The following is a 23,775-nucleotide window of genomic DNA, read 5'->3' on the forward strand; positions in this document are numbered from 1 at the left end:
TGGATTTGAGTTTGTCCCACATATTTCCTAGCTTTATAAACTTGGATAATTAACATAACCTTCCTGAGACTTACATTTTTCTCTTCTATAAATTGGGGACAAGAACATTTTCCCTGCTTTCCTTACATAGTGTTTTAAAAATCATATAAGGTGATGTAGCGCTAGCTTATTGTGCTGGACTAGCCCACACAGGCTGGTTCCATTCCTGAGATTATTGAGAATGACCACAACAAAGACCTTGTGCAAAGTATATAAGCAAGATGAAGAACAGGTGAAAATAGGATGGGGTACAGCTCACTGATGACTTCTCATTCCCCCTGAATGTATACATGTAGTACATGTATACAAACCCAATAATGTATCCACTAAGTCAGAATATTCAAGAACAGACTGCATTTTAAGCCATTTAAGGCTGGCGAAGGAGTTATTGGAATGGGTTACATGTGGCCGAATTACCCAGATGTAACATCTTGGTTCATAATCCCTTGCTGCTCCATTGTTATATAACCTACTACTTCCAGGTTAGATTTCCTCAGCTTATTCAAAATGTTAATGCAACAGACTTAACCATGGCCTATTACAGTTACAAAGATTTCAAAATATGATATTAATGCAAGACATGATGACTATTAGGCTCATATAGTTTGGACTTACAAAATAATACAATTGCTTCTAAGTAATTAAAGAACTATTTGTGACTTTGAGGATTATCCAGGAGTTTAGAATTTATATTTTTCCTCTTTTGGTGTATTTTTGAAAAAGTCATTATTATTTAATGTATACACAAAGACCAGATATATGATAGTGGGCAAAAATTATATTGCAGAACAGTGGAAACAAATAGCCATCACAACACCAGGTACCCAAAAATGGGCTGGGGGAGATATTTTTACTGGTGCGTAATAACTCAAAATGAAGTACCACCATTGTGTCTCCTCATTTCTATTCTGGATCTAGACAGTCACACAGCCCAGAAATTCTTCTCCTCGGGTTGGACGCGGATGCTGATAGATTATCAAAGATCATGATTCAGCTCTTTTGAAACCCAAGTTCCTGTTCACTATAAAGGTGGGAGTTTGGGAGCAACAGTAAAATGTGATTTTAACACACCAACTGCCACAGCCTTATGTCAGACCCAAGCTTACAGCCTTCATGACTCAGTAAAACAGAGTTTCTCACTTCCTGACCCACTTTTCACAAGGGTATTTAAACCAATGTTAGACTTTATCTCTCACTGACTTTCGTCCTAAGACCTGATTGCTATTACAACCACTTTGCCTAATTTATGGTGATAGAACAAATTCATATTTATAAGTCAAAACATTTTTATGGCCAGGTCTTGGTAGTGAAAATAAAATCATGTTTGTAACTTTTAAACTAAAACATACTCAGTATCAAAACCTTAACATGCTTAGTAAGTTTTCTTTTTTCCTGAAGGAAGATAATCTTAACAATGTTCTGTAGGAAATTTCTCACTCACAGTCTGATTTCTTTCAATAAGATAATGAGATAATCACAAACAAAAATTTATGATGTCTCCTAAGCAACATACCATACTAGAATATTGGATGATGGAGTAGAAAGAATATTACAATGGAATCAGGAGACCTTTGTTTTAACCTGAAATTTAGCCATGTAGCTTTATGTGTGCCACTTAGCTTTTTTGAGTCTTATATTTCTTAATTGTAAAATGGGTTCCATGGTCCTCATAATCCCTTCCTAATCAATTTCCTCATCTATAAAATGAAGATAATAAGCGTAGCTATTCACAGGGTTGTAGTGAGGATTAAATGATGCTCAGCACAGAGTTTATTATAATAATACCAACAAAAGCTTGGTAAATTAAATATTTCTATAATAATAATTTAATTATTTATCCTAGCTGCCTACTGTCTAAGACTATCATACTACTACAATATGAATATGCTACATAGGGATCCTTACTATATATAACATAAATAAGTAAACTATGTACTTAATAGATCTGTACAATAGGTACAACATATACTGGAAATGAAGATCAAACCATTGGAGTTAAAAATATCTTAGAAGTTTAGGTTAAATTTTGAATGAACTGACCACTACTTTTTTATGAATATGCAAAAACAACCAAACAAGTTTAATAGGTTTTGTGTTCCTTCCTTCTGATCTTTTTCTTTTGTGTTTAGTATCCTACTGGTAAGGACTTGGAGTTGAACTGAGATCACAAGCTAAGGGACACTTTGGGGAAGCATACTTTGTTTCTAGCTGTTTTTTTCACAAAAAAGTTTGGAAACTTTTTTTTTCATGCTGATGAGTTAACAAGAAGTGTTTTGGACCAAAGTATGGCAGTATGATTTATAAAAACATTAACTTACATTAATGTTTATAGCTATGGATGTTAATTTGTAAATTCTCATTTACATGTGCAATTCATATATTCTCTTGTGGAAGAGAAAATTTATTTCCTCATTTTTTTAAATGCTAACTTGTCCTCATCTTTTGTACCAGTTAATGAAGTACAAACACACTCTTACAAATTTCAATTGATTGATTCTTTAGTAGCAGCTTTGAGTTTGAACTGAGGAAAAACTTGAAATGTTTACAAGGCAAATATTCAAAGATTAACACCACTTTCTGGTCTGGAAAGAATCTATAACTTAGTAGGTCAAGATATATGATATATCATGTCCTTACAGAAAGACATGAAGCTGGTTAATAAAACAATATGTCGTTATATTACTATATTAATATATCAATATTATATTATATTATATTATATTATATTATATTATATTATACTACATTACATTATATTATATTATATTATATATCAAAATAGAAATTGTTTCCCAAAGTAGTTATCAGACTTATGCTTATTCTAACAATGTTGACATAAGTCATAAGACAAAGCATTTTGAGATCTCCTCTAGATTTGTATTCATAGTCTCAGTAAGAAATTTAAGTAATATAGAGGTTTACCTGAATAATGTTTTGAGTCTTGATTACTCCCTCCATTACAAGAATGCCTCCAAATAATTTGTGCTTCTTCCAAAAATCAAATGCATCTTCAAAGAATAGGTATTAGTTATCCTCTAAGGAATATTGGAATAACACATAAAATGAAATCCTAGTCCTTTCTTGCAATATACAGTTATGAAATATTTTTAAAGTACCGGAAAAAAATCACCAGAACTTAATATGAAAACACTAACAAAAAAATGGTCACAGCTACACATATAGTGAGTCCACTGTAGGTAATGATAGGCAAAAAAGCTTCATGGAGGAAGTAGAATCCAAGCTTGGCCTTGCATGATAGAGATGGATAAGTATGTAACAACACAAAATAATATGTTACAGATCATATATTTAAGATCTAAAAGAAACCTTCTTTTAAACTCCCTAATTTTACTGATGAGGAAACAGAGTCAACAAGATGTTATGACTTTCTCAAAGAAACCCAAGTAATTAGAGAGTAGGAATTAGGGTTCTAGGGATTGGTCTAGGGCTCTTTTCATGATAATAAGAATAACATCTCTCTGATCAATCAACTCTCTAAGTGGTTTGAAGTATGGAATAAGATATTTTTTATTTATTGAATTAATAAAACCTATTGACTATTTTAATGTTAAATTCAAATCTAGAAGTATACTGTTAATATCTTTACTTTTATCTTGTTTTTATGCCTTTAAAATATGTTATATGCCTTTGAAACAAAAAAAAGACTTCTATATTTTATTAATTTCTAGATAATTATGACTATACTTATGAACATTGATACAGTAGCCACTGTGGAGAATGTTCAGTGTGCATGGACAAGGTGCGGTCTTGAGTTACAGCTTGACTACCTGTTAAAAAAAAAAAAAAAGTTATACAAAGCCAAGTTTCTCTAGGTGGAAAATATTTTTCTTATAGCCATCAGCACACTTAAAAAATTCACATCTTACTGCAAAAATAGAGTTGAAACTGTTAAAGCTGCTGTGATTACTATAAAGAAGCCCAGATATTGAACTAGATGGGGCCTATCACAGGAAAAATTATTTCTTCAGCCTGTGTTATGAAGGGGTTAATTATGAGACCTGAGATAAGGTGTTCGCACATCTAGGCACTTCATCAAGCCATGGAGTCAGGAAACAAGGGAGAATAGATGAAGGTGCTAGGGATAATAATGATGGCAAGTAATGATTTCCCTAGAGGTGAACTGATCTATGGCCACAAGCAAAGAAAAAAGGCTAGAAAGTACCATAACATTACCTTGGAGTACTTAACAGACTCAAAAGCAGTAACCCTATGTCAGAAAAGGCCCATCATCCTGCTCATTTTAGGTAAAAGAGTTATGCCAAAGTACAAGAGGGGAATGCAAAATTCACATATGAAATTAAACAGCTGAAAGGTATGATTTAACAATGCTCAAAACTCAATAAGCCAAAGATAAACAGCAAATTAGATGACTCAATGTCAGGAGGAAAAAACATCTTCCATCGATCCCATCGTCAAAAATTAATCTGCCTGAGAATGCCCTCTGCTCCAATCCCCGAGCTGATGAAGAGTGGAGAAATAGAGTAAAACCTGTGTACGAACGCTTCACCTTCAGGCTAGACCCTGATTACAATCTCCTGTGAGACATTTCAGCATGAAGCGCCTCTCATGTTGGGACTGCAAAATTAAATTGCGATCAATACTTTACAAAAATAATTGGGGAAAAATGTTCAGAAGTCGGAGCTGCACTGTGTGGCCACAAACATATGAAAGTTATTTTTTTCCCCTACCTTTCTGGGGGTTATTCTTCAGGATAGATCAGTTCAAAGGTGTCTCTTGACAATAGTGTTCTCAGAATGGTTTCGCTCACCTTGTTAGGAAATTTTAAAAGCAGAGGAGCATTTACAGCCTACCAAGAGTAGTATCTTATTGCTGTATTCTGGTTGCCTTTCTTTGGAGTGCTAATCTCAACCTATAAATTCTTCTCATCTCCTTACTTTGATGTTGATTTAAATTTCTTTGCAAATTAATTCTCATCATTAAACAGAAATAACAAAAAACATTATATTCCAACAAAATGAAAATATACACACACAAAGATTTGGTAGATTTCTGAAAACGTTGCTTTAGATTTGATTCTGAATCCCTCAATATATTTAAATGTTAAACATTGTAGTTAAATTTAGGGTAAAAAATGTATTGAATCAAACTCTTTCCTGCCTTAAGCAATGCTTAGTATTCAGCTTTTCCTCCTTGTCTCCCTCTGAATAAATTCTTATTTTTGGCAAAGATTTACTTTTAAATCCATAAAAAGAGGAAGAAGTGAAAAATGTAAATGCCTATGTGAAATTCTTGCTTTTTCAGTAAGTGGTCATTTTTGGTTTTGTTGTATAGAAAGTTCAAAATATTGTATTTTATAATTGCATTTTTGGAATCTACATTGGCTTTTCTGGATTTTTATTTGTGGTACAACTCTTCTGACAAGAGAGACTACTGATTTTCCTCACATGAATCATTTGTTAAAACCTAAGTCACATAAATAGGGGAAAAAAGCAGCTGCTTTAAGAATACGATATGTGAACCACATACTAAAGTAGGTGGTACATAAGCAGCTAGAGAGGGGTAACCCAAAGAGGGATAATAACAGCTTGCTGCCACCCTGGGGGAAGGGAATGTACCGAGTAGTAAGTATTCTAGAGGGCATGGGGACAAAGGGAAAAATCCAAAGTGTGCTTATTAAGTGTGAAAATGACAACACCTTGGACTGAATTGCAAACACCTGAGAAGACTTGCATAACATTTCAAGTGACCTTCACAAAGGAAGTGACAGTACTCTCAAGAATAGGAGCAATGGGAAATTTTATTGGGTACCCCCAAATGAAAGAGGCGACCTTGTCTTATGATTGAACTATGATAAATAACAAATTTCAAATCAGTTCCCTTCTACCACTCTACATGCTCTTGAACAACATTTTCACAGTTATTCTGGCCAGAAAGATGGAATGCAGAGTTATTTTAAGATTCATTGGAGGTGAACATAATAGAGATGAGGGGGAGAAAAGAAGGCTGGGGAGAAAGAGGATAAGAAAACATCAACACTTCTCATACACAAACTATGGCCCAAACCACTACTCTATACAAAAACCACATTCACACCAGATATATTTCTGATCACTAAGAAATACACTTTCTGGAACATGCTTCACATCGCAATTGCTGGTCTTACACTGATTCAATTCCTCGCGTCTTAGTCTAGACACCTGGTTCTCTAGAAAAATTTCTCTAAATCTCCGCAATCCCATAATTAGGCATTCTGACCCTACTCATACATTTATTAAGACATTTACATATTAAAATTTTTCTTCCCTACTAGATTATAATATTTTTGATAGAATGATTTGTGTTGTATTCATGTTGTACACTCAGGTTTTTCATCTGACATAAATAACCCAATTTCTTTGTAACATTCTTTCACTGATTTTGTTTTCCAACTTTTAATTTGCCATGTGTCAAATGGGACTTATCTATTTGAAGTTTGGATTTCTCATCCCCAAAGTAAAAAGATCGGACTAAATACAGTCTCTAATGTCCCTCTAGGACTAAAATTTCAGACAATAAAAATGATTTGCATATTTTGCCAAAAAGCTAATCACAATGCTTGCCCCAGCCACAACCAGTTCTACCTAGCATGAAATAAGATTCCTTTTAAAAAATTAATATTCTTGTTTGTTTGTATTCTATATGACATCACCTCACCCTTGGCTCCTATTGTGATAGAATATGTATTTTAGTACGGAAAATAAATTTTAAAAAAAAAACAGAAGAAAAGAAATAAATGTAATCATTTGGATAGTATTAGCTAGCATAAATAAAATGTTTCAAAACTAAGTGAGATAGAATAAAGAAAGTGAGGGAGTGCTATATTAGATAGAGGTGTCAGAGAAACCTTCTCATTATATTTGAGTTAAAACCTAAATGGTGAGTAAGAGCAAGCCACATAAATATTAGGGAAAAATTTTAGGCAAAAGAGATACTAAGCGTAAAGTTTCCCAGGCAGAGGCAACCTTGACATGTCATCAAAACAGAAAGAAGAGTAGTGTGGCTTGAGTGACATAGTGAAGGGAAGAGTCAGAGAAGATGAGGTAACTGGTAGATGAGATAGAAACTTGACTACATTAGAAATTTAGGTTTTACTCTAGTGCAAATATGGGAATCTTAAAAAAATGTAGCACCCTACTTGAGGACATATGGATGCTGGGTGGTAACTATGGGAAGACTGTCTGCATCTACTTTTGTTCTCTGCTGAAGTCCCATCACTTTAGTAAATACATCACTGCCCAATATCTGCTCCTCAGGCTTATAAGACAAAATGTGATTTTTCCTATCACATAAAATGAAAAGACATCTCTTAAGTTTATATACAGCCTAATCAATGTCTTAGGGATCTATATACAAAACCAGAATGTCCATAAATTCATCTTGAAATTATCCTAGTCCGAAATCCGAAAGTCTTATTTGCTACAATGCCTGGCATTTATCTCCACTTTGCTAATGAATCTGGAATAATGGAAGTCCATTGAGTAAAACTCTCTATCCTCTGGATAGTGCTCAAATGAGCATCTTCATTGTGATCTCATACCACTCAGAGCCCCCGCTAGGCCTACTGTCTTCATTATGTTCCAGATTTATTCTGCCCTCAAACCTCATGACATGGACTCACAAAGTTTCTGACTGGGAACCACTTTGTGAATTGTGTGGCCCATTCCTACATTTGCAGATATAGAACTGAGGCCTTAAAAAGTTAAATAACTTGCCCAATTTGGGGACTCATGGCAGAGACAAAAATAATATCCAGGTCTCCTGATACCTAGTTGAATATCTTTTCCATAAAATCTTATCAATATCACTTGTTCTCTCAGAACTTTGCCAGATGCCTGCACAATCAATTTATTTAACAAAATCAGTTTATTTCAGTTAAGGTTTTATGGCAGACAATGACTTGATATGTTACTTTCCTTAGATAACACTTTTGCTTAATGGGAAGATCAACTCAGAAAACATGGTGGGAAAAAGGGACAACAGTTTGGGACAGGATATACTGGACATGTTAGATTCCTGTGTGAAATGGTCTGGCCAAAAGCCCATGCTAAAGAGGCAGCCCGATGCAGACCTCATAAGCCAGAACTGACTGAGTCAGCACTGGCCATGCCACTCAAGTTTGGTTAGGGTCTAATGATAAACCCTGGCATTAAACAAAATTGAGCAATTAAAATTTTCTTTTTAAGGAATTTATAATAGGAAGTGTGGAGAGAACCAGAGTGAGCAGTGGGAACTAAAACTGAAAATGTTATTAGAGGATTCCACAGAGTTCATGGAAAGCTGAAGTTACGAGAGAGCAAAAACTGTTAGTAAGATGGGAAGATAGAAAGTATTAGTAGGCAGAGGATACAAGTATATATATACACACATCTATAAAGCAATCTATTTGATAACGATTTAGAGAGAAGCATATATGCGGAATCTTAACCATCACTCACAGAAAAGAAGAGTAGATGATTCATAAACACTTGCTCTGAGGTCCCTGGAGATGATTGAGGACACCCAGTTGCTAAATTCTACTTTTCTCTGAGTCCTGGCTGTCAGGCCATATGGCTGAATGACTATCCTTTATGAGATTCTCATGAGATTATTGTTTCTTTACTATTCTCCAATATATCATTTTAATATGGCATTCTATTAATAACTCAGATGAATTTCGATTTGTTTCTATAAAAACAGCCTAACTAAAACTTGGAATACATCTCAGTGCTATATGCAATTCCCCTCACTGGAAATGGTTATTTTATTTAGATAATAGATTAAGCCTTAAGGAAGTCCAGTGATGATGGACATGACTTCTGTTTACCTCAGTCCATATCAAGATTTCAGACTTAAATGAACTTTATGTTTTGTCTTATGATACTATACAAAGATTTCATATTTTCAGACATCAATGGAAGTATCATATAAACAAGTATTTCTTTACAAAGATGAAGATGAGTCATTGTGGAAGACTGGAAAATAATTTAAAATTATCAATGTTTTGCAATTTGAAGGCGCTTTAACGTTGTTTTATCAGTAAAAGTTACCACAGGGAATCAAAAATTCAATCAGAGAAATCAAATGACAACATCGCTATGTTTTTTAACGCAGCAATATGTCAGAGCTATGGTTACCTGAAATTTTAAAATTTATTCAGTGAATATTTTTATTTTAAAAAAAAATGTAGATTTATTGTTCTCCAGGAATGAAATTATCCTATAAAAACTATACTTATTGGAATTTCTTATTGCTACCAAATATGAATCTATTACAAACTCTTCCCATCATCCATACTCCCACATCATTCACCACATGTATTCTCAGTGCGCACCCATGCATACCTTACTGCATCAAGGAATAAACATAGAGGCAGAAAGGAGAACTAGAAATCTGAAATTGCAGTTATTATTTTAGCTGCTTGTTGAAAAAGTTATAGATTATTCTGTCTTTTTTTAAAAATAAACTTTGACCTGGAACCAAGAAAATTCATGAAATCTAAGTAGCTTTAATTGTTTCTAAATAAAAATTCAGAATGACATAAATACTGAATGGCTCCTGGGCAATGTATCATTGCAGGTTAAATGTGTTTTGCCCTGGAGGCTGTAGTTCATAGAGTATAGATAACAAGACAATGAAATTGGTGATCCCAGCTAGTCCAGAGTGGATAAATCACCTGTCTCCAAACATGACCCTATTTTTACTATCAGTTGCTCTGTCCTCAGGAAATCGTTGCTAGTTAAGGAAGGGAAGAACAAAAAAGAGAAGTGAGCGCCCAGTAGTGGTAGAAATAGAAGGTTAATAAAACTAAAAAAAAAAAAAAAAAAATCTCCTGATCTATTCTTTGCATTCTCTCACTTTTTTAAGAACAAGGAAGAAGAAATAACACCTCCTTTCTTAGCCTAAAGGGCGCATAAAGAACAAGTTCCTCCAGGAATGCTAGGACATTTCCATTTTTTCTCTCTAGTTTTTCTGATATTTTGTTACTTGAGAGAAAAGATGATTGCTTATATGATTTTTAAAAACAGTTTATAAAAACAACGCTTACCAATTATTGCCACATTTAGCTCCTTGAAAGCTGAGAGAAAAGAAAAAAATCAGCATAGAAATTGAAGAGAAGACTAGATAGAGAAAGCTCTAATCCTTTAGGAGCCAAATGAAATCTATGTTTTTGTACTATCAAGTATAGTATAAAAAGGCCCAAATCATGGGCCTTAGCCCCACAGGGGCCAGTTAGCTAGACTCAAATTCAAGGCCAGAGAATGCATATCTAACTTTGCTGCTGGCAGTTAATTATATCGATGACCATCAGGAGAAATAGAAAAGTGTCTTCTCAGTGCCTATTTTAACATTGGCTTAAGACTTTCAGCTTGGCTGTTATAATTGTCAAAAAATAAAAGAAAAATTTAAAAGTATTTTAAAAATCAGGTCTATTTTAAATGTAGACATATCCATAAGCTGCTATGCAAACATGACATTTGTAAAATACAACTAGGTATCTTTTGTTGATGGAATTTTTGTATTTTATTTATCCAAAGCTAAGACCTAATAGTCTACTTTGTGCCTCATAGTTCATACTGTGGTTTTTCTCATTGTTGCATTTTTGACTATGAAAAAGTTTATAAATATATTAAATAATCATTAGAGTTAAAAAAAAGTCGTAACAATTTTTTTTTGTTTCTCTTTACTAATTTAAATCATGGCTAAATATTAGTTATTAACTTTCTTGGCTAAAGACTTCATCTTCAGAACCAGGAAGAAATACCTATGACTTAGTTTATCTTCTGCTCTAGTACAATTTTCATCGTTTTTGCATTGTAAGATATAAAATGATTTCATAGTGTTATAGAAATACTAGAGTTTCAGGATTAAGAAAAATTAATATAAAATATTATAAGAGACATGTCATGCCATTCACAGTGAAATAATTAATATAAATTTCAAAAATACATATCAAAATGGAAAAACAGCTTTTGCATATTGATAAGGTGATAGGTGGCAATACCAACTGTTGAATCAACTGAATAAAGATAAACATGACACAATATTGCAATGTGTTAAAACATAGCTTTCTGTTTCACACATAACTATTTTTGTACAAATTTAAAAACAGTTTGCTAATTATTATTTAGTAAACTTGTCTCTACAATGGACTTTGCAATGTGGGAAAAAAGTTCCTCCTTCCCTCTCTCCCTTTTAAATTCCTTTCCCTCCTTCTCTTTTCCTCTGTCTCTCACTCCTGTTCTTTCCTTTTCTTTCTTTTCTTTTCTTCCTTCCCTTCTTCCTTCAATGTTTAAATAAGGTCCGATCCCATGTCATGCCTACAGACTAAAGGAGAAAATTCTGGAAGATGGATGCCCCTGGCTGCTTCTTTGCTCTTCTGCAAGAGCCTTGCTGACTGCTCTGGAAGTCAGAAAGAAGCAGCCAGGGGCATCTGAGTTTCCTTAAGGTTTGCAAGGGAAAATAACTAACATTTATTGAGGACTTACTATGTGCCTTCACTGTTCTAAGCCCTTTACATAGAGTATACTATTTAATCCTCATAAAACTTCAGTTTATATAACTGAAAAAGTTGAAGGTCAAGAGATGTGTATTAAATTGTCCAGAAGTTTAGACAGATAATAGAAGTTATTATAGAGTCAGGATTCTTTTTTTTTTTTTTTTTTTAATACTGTCTCCATTGTGAGCAGGTTTGGGCACAAACCTCTGAATCACTCCTACCTAAATGTTTCTGAGTTGAGGATTCTGGAGAGAGGGTATACAACCTAGAGAAGTGACTTATCCTTGTTCCCTTAAAGTTTATTTCAGGCATGAGAAACAAGCATATTCAACACAATAGACTGGAGAAAACTGCATGCTCCTGTAAACAGATATGTAATGAGAGCACACTCAGACATTGATAAATATATTTACGAATCAGTATGTAAAGTTCACTGTCTGTTGGTTTACCCACTGTGGATTTATGGATCTTGATAATGGTTATCAATTGGGGTCTGACCAGTTTATATTTCTATCTCAAAAAATACCTAAAGGGGCTTAGCTCCTCAACTGTGAATTACTAAAACTACATTATGAAATGAACTATAAAGTTTACAAACTCTCTTGTGGCTGAATGTCCAAGATGGTGCCCGGGTTTATTATTAATATTCAAAAGTATGAAATCCAAGATTGATGATGACATTATAAGAGTGGTAATAGAAGGATGAATATTTTTAAAAGAAAAAAAAAATGTGGCAAGGTAAAAGAAATACAGCAACCCATAAGAATTCCATTGTTTATATATTGCTAGCACTGCTTTCTTTCCCATGGAAGTGGAAAGTAGGGTTATAATAATTAATAAGTTGTATATCATTATAAACACTCTCTTAAGGCATTGTAAAAAACTGGCCAGTATTGCATCTTCTTTATTTTAAACAATCATCCTAAAGAGTTAATCAGCATTTCCTGTGAAAGAAACAATGATGTTTAACCAAATTGTTTTTAAAAAGTGGACAACAAAAAATAGCTTCAATAACTCATATTAATTCTAGTCCTATGGTTAATGAGGCAAATGGAATGCTCTCAGAGGGAATAAAAGCACATAGCAGCAGCATCAAGACTCTTCACACCACTGCTGGCAAATATTGTACGTCCAAAATACCCCCTAACCACCTACTATTCATACTTTACACTTGGGAAAATCTTAATATCATTCTAATTTTGCAGATGGTAGCTAAAACAGTGCCTAAACAATCATAACACAAAAAAGCGACTGTTTATATTCTTCTTTGTTGTTAGGGTTCTTAGCCTTCTTGATGCCATCCAATTTGTCTGAAATTTTCCCTATATTTAGCATATACTCATTTGATCAGGCACAGAAATAGTGAGACTGTGATCAGCTCTATATAGCTCAACAATTAAACTGTTGTCAGGCTAAAGATATATCAAAGATGAAAACCAAAAATGGATTGGATTACCAAATAGAATAATGAATAGTCAGCCAGAGTTGTTTAGAAAGATGATTGATTTGTCAGGGATCTGTCTGATAAAGTGTAAATACATGTTCATGTTACCAACATTAATTAGGCAATAACTATGTAGTAAACGTTAGGTACTGCTCCAGGACTTAGGGTCAGGAAGAGGAACAAGACTTCTCTTGAGTTCTAAAATTCTCCTGGGCTGATAGAGACCATGACTATCCATTTTGATTCAATGTAATAATGCAACCTACTCTAGTAGCACAGTACTCTGCAGGAGCAGAAGGGGAATTTGTCTTCATAAGAGAGAATACTTTTTGAGCTAAGCTTTAATGAATGAGAAGGAAAGAAGGTGAAACTGCATTCATGCATTTATTCACTAGTTACATACTGAATATCCACTGAGTACCAAGCACTTCATAGTGTTTTAGGGATATAATGGTGATCAAGGTGTGGTGCCTGCCTTCAGGTTGCTTATAGTCTAGGAGGGACTGGATTTCCTAGTACATGAAGAGCTCCCTCTCTCCCCAACACACACACAAACACACACACACACACACGCACACGCACACACACACACGCACACACGCACACACACATAAACATGCTGAATTCAAGGAAAGGTAAATAATTTGATGTGGCTGGAGCACAGGGTACATGGAGAAATGTAAATATTCAGTCCCGTCCCCTCTTCTTTTCTACTGCTGGTTCTTCCCCCTGGTTCCCTGTTGCTTCATTCTAGTGCTTATTATTCTATATTTAAGTCGATGCAACAGCGTCCTAACTGGCCTTCCTACCTCCAGTTTCACTAATTTCCAGACAACACCATGTAATTCTTACTTGAAAGGTTCTCACTGTTTTATTATAAACTCCTCCACAAGGCATTCAAAGCCTGTCATAAATTTGCTCTGACTCTCTCACCCACTTCTCCCTGTATACTCTCCTTTCTCTGCACCTAATGTTTCATCTCTATCAAACACATTGATCCAGTAGCATCTTCTTACCCAAATCTCCAAGTTGTTTGTGCAGTCTGCTTCCTGGATCTGAAATGTTCTTCCTTTTTCCTGCATCTAGGGAATGCCTTTTCATCTTTGAGGGCCCTCTGTGTTAGAAAGCTCCCTTCACTCTCCTAGTCTGCATAGCTGACTCTCCCATAGACTTCATAAATCCATGTAGTTACATCCACCATAGGAAAGTCCATGCTATATTATTTTCACTATTCTGTTGTCTGTGTCCATTAGACATGGAGCCCCTGGAAAATAAGGACCATATTTTTGATTTTAGCAGCATCAACATCTTGTATGATGTCTGATAATAGTAACTACTCAAAATATATTTGTTTAATTAATGAATGAGTTAATTATTGATTCAAGTGTTTGATTAAATTATTTTAAGTGACATTCGAAAATTATATCCTCTACACCATTGATCAATAAAGAAAAAGTGGCCTTTTTTTTTTCTTAAAAGATCAGATGGTAAATATTGTAAGCTTGATCTCTTTTGCAACTATTTAACTTTGCTGTAGTAGCACAAAAACAGCCATAGGCAATATGTAAACAAATAGACATGGCTGTGTTCCAATAAAATTTTATTTACAAAAGTAAATGACCAGTCTGTAGGCTGTTTATTGATGACCTCACCTCTACACCGTAAGTATAGACTCATGTCCCACAGATTAGATCAGCTCCAAAAGCACAATTCTGTTGTTCAGAGATAATTCTCCATGTATCTCTCATGCTTCTGCACATCATATAAACAGAGGCTCTGACTGCCTTTGTTGTTCTACACTATCTTTAATGGATGTTTGTGTAGTGAACAGACTTAAAAGATAGAAATAATGTGTCTTCATAGAGTAGAAGGCAGACAAGCATATTGCCCATTATAAAAGGTTCAGGTCAAAATATTAAGATTTCTCTTCGGTAACACAACCCACTGTGTGTGCAGGATTCTCATGACCCTCTTCATGTCAGCGTGTCGGAACAGAGCTCCAAGAACCAGGAGACATGCTGATTACCATGGGCAATAATGGCCTTTGTCTCTCTTGTGTTCTACCAGCGTCCATGAAACTATAGCAGGTAAAATGCAGTAGCATAAAGTGTTAGACTCCTTGTAATTCTCAACAGTTTTTCCCAAACATACTTTAAACAATTAGAGCCAACTATTTAAATTTGAGAGATTTCACTTTTAAAGATTCCAATGTTTGCCTTCTTTTGAAAAACTGAAATATTTGGTAATATTAGACCCGTGTTTCCACATGACAGCAAATGTCAAGAAGTGAGTGGCAGCAGTCTCTCTGGTCCCCACACGTCTGGGCTGTTTCCTGACCCAGATTGCTTCACTGATTTATATTCTGCCTCTGCCTCTTATGGGCCTTTGTGTATGGGACCTCTGCTCTGGGCAATAAGGTGCCACCAAATATATTTATTTAAGCATGGAATTAGGTTAAATCTGAATTTTAGAAAGACACCTCTATTAACAATGGGTAGATGAATTATACTGAGGGAAATCTAGAATGAAACATTGGAGGATAAGGTAATATACCAGAAAAAACAAATGAAGAAAGCCAGAACTAATATAATGACAGATATAGTAGATAAGAAGGAAATGATTCCATGGGAATTGTTGGGACTTGATGCCATATTGGTATATCTTGTGTGGGGAAGAAAGACATCATGAATTATGCTTAAGTGAGCCATTGGACAGCAATGCCGTTACTTGAAAGTGAAATCGCAAAGATTAAGGCCCGAAGACTGGTCGCCCATAGATCACGTATGGAAGTCAGGCTTCAGCAGGATTTAAAAAAAACAAACAAAAACAAAAAACAAAAAAAATCCTAGCAAGATTAGAAAGTAGAGACAGCATGAATACGCTGTTTTTATGAGTCATCTGAGCATTAGGATGAAAGATGAGATGTTATGCAGTTTTGTGGGGATCATTCAGGAGGATGAGAGACTACATATGTTTGTAATTAAAAAGGAGACACCAGAGGAAGAAGGTAATTAAAGATGTTATAATAAGGGCAAAAATATTAATTTTCAAGTACTAATAGCATCTTTAAAATCCCTGACCTATTAAGGAAATTCTGACACTTTTACTTATCTCTATCCCAGGCCCCACATGCTCATCTCCTCCCTAGACTTATCAGCCATATTGGGGTAATTGGTGGAGGTAGAATCAGAAAAGAACCAGAAAAGACTTGCATCAGAAAGTATATAAATTTACTGGAGAGAAAATATGGATATGGTTTAAAGAAACAGAAAAGCAAAAAAAACAAAAACAAAAACAAAAACAAAAACAAAACTAGGCCCTCATTTATGATGGGGAATTGAAAGTTTGGAGGGAGACAAAAAGAGATTTCAAAGCAACAAGCGAGAAAGTGGTAAAGCAAGGAGTGGTAAAGAGATTTAAAGAAGTGGAACTGAATTCTAAACAAGATTTCCTTTTACAATTTTTGAGAGCTGAAAGTAAAGATCTGGATTCCTTTTTCACTCACATTGTTTGCTAGATTATTTTTCTTTGAGTACAGTATAATATTTCGACTGCACCTCTTAGAGCTGCAGTATTTATTTGGGTTACACAAAAAATGAGGAAGCTACTTGATAATACAGCTCTGAGAAGTACCAGAAAGTTCTCTTCTAGAAGGTACTTTATACATTCTTGTCCTCAAATCTCATTGAAGAATACCAGCCAATATTTAGGCTGACAGGATGGACGATTACAAAACCAATATTAGAGAGGAGACACAAATGGTAGAAAGAAAACGTTTATGTTCTTTGTCTCTCTAAAAGCCAAGAGAGCAGAAGGGAAAGAAGGATAGCAGAATGGTTGTCTTCTTTGTGCTTTGTTAGATTTTTATGGATTATCACCTCTGCACCTTTCCCCCTCCTAAACTTGAAGAAAGAGAAAAAAGGTTGGAAATGTCTGGGGCTAGGGAGGGATGCAGAAAACATTTATGAATGAAACGAAGCTAAGGATTGAAGAGAAAAGTAGGAAAAAATCACTTGACCAACTTTTCGTCCCTCTTCTCCCTCTCTTGATACCATCTACAGTTATTCATACTACTGTTCGATCTGAATAATTTTAGGAAGTAATAAGGAGAAAAGGAAAGAAAAAGAAAAAGAGAAGAGAAGCTCTATTCCCCTAAAACTCTCATTTCTAAGTTCTTCTTCCACATTCTTCATTTTTACTTGGCACCAACCACTTCACCCTGGGTCCTCCGTCCTTTGAGATTCTTTTTAACTAGTTCCAATGTCTGCCCCTTAATGTCATACTGCTCCACCTCGAGATCCTAGAGGTAGTGCCAGCTGCTTGGTGCTGGAGAAATTCCATCTTCCTCTGGTCGTCACATAGGAAGAGTTCCAAAATCTATAACTAAGACTGCAAGAGACAAGATATGCTTCTGATACCTGGAATTTAAAGCACAGCATTCCTGTTCTCCTAGCCAAGTGGTTTCTGTCCCAAATTCTTTTCAGGTTCTAAATAAACAATTTATATATGTTCAGGTAAAATCTAGTACAAAAGAGGGTGCTGCTTCTATTTTAAAGGCCTTTGTTTGTTTTCTAACCATTTAGAAAAACATTGTCTTTATTTGACTTCAGTGCTTTTCGATACCTACTTACAATTCAGCATTAGCAAAACACCACTGTGAGTTGGTTTATTTTTCCCTTTGTAAATTATCGTTCACTGCTTTTAGTTGTATGAGGCTTTAGGAGTTGTGTTCGAGTACCTATTTTTCATCATATTTTAATTTATACAAATACTATGCAAAACAGGGAGATATTTCAGTGAATAGTAGCTATAAAAATTTGGGAGTTAAAACGTCACCAAAGAAAAATATCTTTAAGGTTAATTTAAGCAGAAGGTATAATTCCATATAATTCCACACACTGGAGACTTACATGGATAATTTCAAAATTTCAAATTGAATTAAAAGCCATAGATTCATAGTTGGTCACAAGTCAGCCTAAATATCTGAAAACCTTACTAGCTTAATGGAATGAGTCTATAAAAAATGTTGATCATTTTTTTTTTTTTTAGTCCTGGCATAAAAATCTTTTCATAACCTATCAGAAAAGTTAAAAAGCCATATTTGTAAAATATTTGCTATCATTTCCTTGTGTGTTTCTAATTATTTTTGTATCTTGGAACCAGTTTTTCTCCTGCAATCATATAAAATAAACAGCAAAACATGGTTTTTATTTATTCAGATTTGAGCTGTAGACACTGCTTCTCAGTAATATTAAATAAGTTATTTAATTCACTTCTGTTTAAATATTGATAAAGTTTATTATTTGTACTCCAGATTCTTCCACAACCTAGAATAATTTAGATAATTAATAGAATTTTTGATACATTTTAGAATAACTTAAATTAATATTTAATTCACAGTTCTGTTTGATATAATATAAGGTAATGATAAATATGAGTACTTGGGCAACCAGTAATTCTTTAATAGCATTCTCTTATGGAGATAAAAATGTTTAAATATTAATTAATTTAGTACTATCAGAACTGCATAGTTATTAGGCATTTCCAAATTTAGAAGAATTTTCATTACACAGTAACTGGATAATGAAGAAGGAAAACTAAGAATCCTCCTCTAGTCCTTATAAAGGACAGATAGAATGAAATTTCTTAATAATCTGGAGTTGTTTCATAACTGAACACTTAGTAGTCATTCTTGAATTAGCAAAATAAAGCTTCATTATTGACCAGTATTTTCAGACTACATCCACGTCTGTCTATACCAAATAGGTTTTCATTACTCAAGTAGCAAATGGCAGTAAATGAACCAAAAAAGAACATGTTGCATTATTTTTCTGCATTAAGTCCTGACATTAGCTTTGCCACACTGTGTGTGTCGTTTTATGTAACGAGAATCTTTTTAGAGACCGTCTGGAGGTACATGTTCTATTCCAGTTTATGCCTTTCTGAAGGAGCCCATTTTTTCAAGTAGCACATAGCACGTGGATTAAACCCAATCTAATTATCATGCAGTGCTTTGGGAATTTACTCCTAAATGGCTGCTATTAACATAAACAAGTCAATTTACATGTCACAGCTAGGTTGAAGATTTGGGTTAAAAGAAAATGTATAATGAATTTCTGTATATTTGTGATTTGTTGTAACAATGCTCTAATTAAAAAAACAGAATGATAGATGATTTTTCTTCATATAAGCTTTGCTCTTATAATAACAATATGAATAGTTATTATAGCTTTTACCATGAATTACGTATATTTACTGAGTACCTACTATGTGTAAGCATTGTGCGAGGCAAAGGCCTTTAGAGAAGATAGATCTCTGCTCTGGCAAAAAGAATTAATTACTCTGAATTAATTTTGCCCAAAGTTTTGCAGTAATAATTGTAGATATCTAGAGAAACAAACACTACAATTAAAGGGCAGACCTGTCTGGCTCGCAATGCAGGTATCTCTTCCATTTTGAAATAAAAACTTGCAAAATGAAAGAAAATGTATAGTGTAATATGAGTTAAGTATTTTAAATAAATTCTAATTAAAAGGATTGAAATTGATTGAAATGTGTTACTAAATTGATGAAGCTGACAAGAAGATAGGCAAGAGTGGCACTATAAAGTTGAAGGAGAAAACAAATCAATGTAAATATAGAATCATTAACCCAAACTTTCTTCAACCTTTTCAAATTAAGACATTTCACTAAACTCCGGAAAAAAGACCAGAGAGTTATAAGCATATTTTAAAAGTGGTAAATAAGTATCATAAAAAAAGGTTAAATGAAACTTGATGAGTAAGTCAATTTGACATAAAAATTATATAGTTATTCAGTTGTAATGTTTTTTTCCTGGCATTGCATCAGAGCAAAAGTTATATTTTCAGGAAATTTAAATGTAAGTTATATGGAAAGTGGACATGTGAAACACAAAGAAACATTGCCATCTCCTTTTTTGGAAGTCTGTAAGGAGCGATATTTTGGTTTTGTCTATGTCTACAAAAAGCCACATAAACTGAAAAATAAAACAGTCATTCAAGTAAAAATTAGGGGTTTCTTATCTCAAATAACTGTGGTGGTTATTTTCTCTAATATTCTCATTAGAGAAAATACATAGATATGTCTCTTGTTCTATCAAAAAGCACAGGAATGGTTTTAGTTGGTGGCTTTCAAAATCAGAGAACACTTATATGCAAAATTTATGTCATAAACTTGCAATTATCATCTATGGCAAAACATCATAGGAAAAAATGTATGTTGGTTCAAAGACCAACAGTCAATGTCAGTGGTGGTATGACACCTTTATTTGTCCAATCATTAATTCTTTCAACAAATACTGTGCATTTACTATGGTAAGACATACAGCTACAAGCAAACTCCTTCAAGAAATCTAACTTGTATTCTAGGGCAATACATTCTCTGCCTCAGAGAGCTCGGAGTCCAACCCTTATAGTAAGAATGAAAAGGAAGAGGAGGAAGCAGAGAATAAAAAAGGGAAAGAAAAATTAATCCTTGTGTAGTAAGGTTGAGAAGAGCTATTGTTATAAACTTCTCTTTTTTCCAATTTATTGCTCTCTCTTAGCCATCTTAACCAAATATTTTATATTTTCCAACTATAGTAGTCATACTTTGTTTAATTTCTGACACATTATTTTAATGGCATAATTTTTAATTTTTGTTTTTAAAGAGAGGCACTTGCTACAAGATTAAGCTGAAAGTGTAGCTTTAAGATAGAAAGTGAACTAAATTTGAGAAAAAAACTCTGCCAACTGTATAATTTTAAAAATTATTAATTGTCCAAGAATAAAGTCCAAATTCACTTATGAAATTATTCCCTATAACTCTAGCTCCCTTGAGATTTTAAGGAAATCCTTTAAAATGATCAGAAATGACTACTTAAACACTTTTTACATCAATTCATACCTTTAACATTTATTGCAAAAAACAAAAACAAAAACTCTTTTAAACTTGACTAATTTATTTTGAAAATTTGTACTACTGAACTAAGAGTGAAGACAGGGAGTTGGTTCTGCAGTACCTTAAAATAAACCTTAAAAAGAATGTAGTACTATTGTGTTCATAGTTTAATCTGCCAGGATTCCAGAGCCAAGAAAAGATGGGTGTCAGATCTCCACACATTATCTTTGGAACATCCGGAACTGAGAAACAGAGGTCGAGTGAACGAAAACAAGATAAAACTTAAGTAAGTCTGTCTGCCTTTAACTTTATAAGAATGTGAATCAAATAGTGTAGGAGGGTGGGGGGAAAGCCCTCATCAGTTTCAGAATTGGAACTGAGACACTGACTACACTGGGCTTCTTGTCTCTTTGCTCTGTGCAGATATTGGTAATGCACCCATTGAAATTAAAAGAAGGAGTCTGGGAAAAGCCCGAGAAACTTTTCATAAGTCAGATTGATGTGCTAACAGGAGCCATACTTCTACAAAAAATAGGGAAACAAATGAGGACAGGACACCCGCTAATGTAATTAAAATCCCTCATACAGTCCTGGTAAAATGTTCTGGATCTGATACCTCTATAGTTATCTGAAAGGAAGCCAGTGCTCCCTCCCTGAAAGAATAAATATTCCTTGTAGGCAAAAGCTAGGGAAACCAATACCTGTCACTTCATCCTACTTGATTAAAATGAGACTAGCCACTCAAAGTAAACAATTTGTATGTGGATACCCACCGAGTTAAACAAGTAGTTTTGCATTAGCCTAATAAAAAAGAAAGGTGAATGCTATTGTTATTTTACCAATTTGAAGAAAATACTTAAACGAAAGAGATTATATGTCAAAAACTGGAGGCTCCTAGAAAATTATATCAAAAAAAAATAGTTCAATTATTTTTCATGAAGTATTCATCCTAAAAAACTCGCTTTGAATACACATTTTAAGAAGATATTTAAAAATATGATTTGGACCTATTTTAATGACAATTCAAAACTTTTTTCTGAGCACTCTTTATATCTTAATATATTCCATGTCCTTCTTTACATTATTTGAGTCTCCTTTTTAAGTTGAATATTGGTTCCAGATTCTAAAGTTGTTACTTTAATATTTGTAAATAGTATGACACGCTATTCAAAATAATAATGGGCAGTTATGTTTGGGGGCTTTACGATTTGGCTTATTTCTTTTTCTGTAAGTTTGCGTATAAGCTATCCTGGCTTAATCTACTTAATTACTTACTTGCTTCTAGACTTTTCTTACATGTCACATAGAAAGCAGATGACTTATTAGAACATAAAATAGTGTACTTTTTCTTCAAAAGAACGAGATAATTAGCCTCATGTGGTCTGCTCTCCCACAGGGATGATATGTGCAGTCATAAACCTTATCCAAGAAGAGACCTACCTCCTTACTTTTCCTGTGAAGAGTACTCTATTTTCCTGTGAGGAGTACTCTATTTCAGCCTTAGCTGCATAAAGCCATTGATAAACACGGCCTGGACTGGGTGGGGAGGCGCCAGGGAAGACAATGACGCCAAGGATGGCAATGATTTCAAATTTTTGTTTACTAGTATCACAATGGTACTACTGTTTTTAAAGTCCATGCTGCTACAAAAAAATATAGCTTCATATGTGACTGAATAAACTCATGTTCAATGGCAAATGAGAGGTTCTTCAGAAAGGAGTAGGTTCCACTCTCATTGGAAAGTACTTTCTATTTAGAATTTTCAGAACGAACCACCAATTCTATTTCAGCGCAGCTAGAGATCTTTCCTTATCCCATAATTCTAGATCTAAAAAAAAAATTCTTAAATCTGAACAAAGTAATGATAACTCAAAAGTACTCTAGAAGTAGTGTTCCTTTTTTTTTTTTTTTTTTTTTTAAGTACCTTTGGAAACTTCACGATGATGTTTTATGGAAGGGGCCCAAGAAAGTCATCCACTTTACAGGTTCACAGCCCAATGTTTCTAACCTCTGTCTATGAGACAATTCTGCTTTAAAGATGTGACATTGCAGTTGTTTATTAGATTTGGATTTCCAAGTCTAGCCCTTTGGAGATATTTCATAAAGTGTGGTTTATAAACACTATCTCCTAGATTCGAGTTGGTAGAAATACAGATTACTGGGCTCAACTCCAGAATTTCTAGTGATGTGTTCAGTAAGTAAACAAGTTACCAAGATAATTCTTGCAAAAATACACAAATCAAAGTTTGAGAACCACTGCCACAGAAACTGATAAATTATACGAACAGTGGCTACACCCATAGTTACTAGCGTATGAAAAATGGCTGCTTTCCCAACAAAGCACACAGCCTGCAACCTACTTAACTACCTTTTCTGTAAATTCAGAAAGTAGCTAAAAAATATTGATTGGACAAAAAATAAAATATGAAATGAGATTTAAAGAAATTGAAATATATTAGTACAAATAACCAAAATGATTCTATCATTACCAAACTTCACTTTCTCTTTTCACTTTGCCTCGTACACAATGTGAAAGTGCTGCAGTCTCGATTCCACCCTTCTCCCATAATTTCAGAGCATGCCTGCAAAGTATCCTCACTTCAATGATTAAAAAATAACTATTATTTGTTCCCTGAGTTTTCTCTTTCTCTCAGTGACGACTGCTTCTGTTTCTCATTTTTGGGCAGAAAGGGAAAGGCCTGTGGATGGGGGCAGTTCTGATTTCAAGACTAGCCCTTTAGAGAAACTTCTTAAAGTGCTGAGCATTTGATTCAGAATTATCCAGAAATTTTGCAAGAGGTATAGATTCTTTAGTTCTCACATTTTTCCTCCTGGCATAAAATTGATTTTTATTTTTTCTTCTAAGAAGACAAAGATTACTCTTAGTAGCTCCTAG

This window comes from Pteropus vampyrus, unplaced genomic scaffold, assembly GCF_000151845.1.
Source record: "Pteropus vampyrus isolate Shadow unplaced genomic scaffold, Pvam_2.0 Scaffold216, whole genome shotgun sequence".
NCBI classification, from domain to species: domain Eukaryota; kingdom Metazoa; phylum Chordata; class Mammalia; order Chiroptera; family Pteropodidae; genus Pteropus; species Pteropus vampyrus.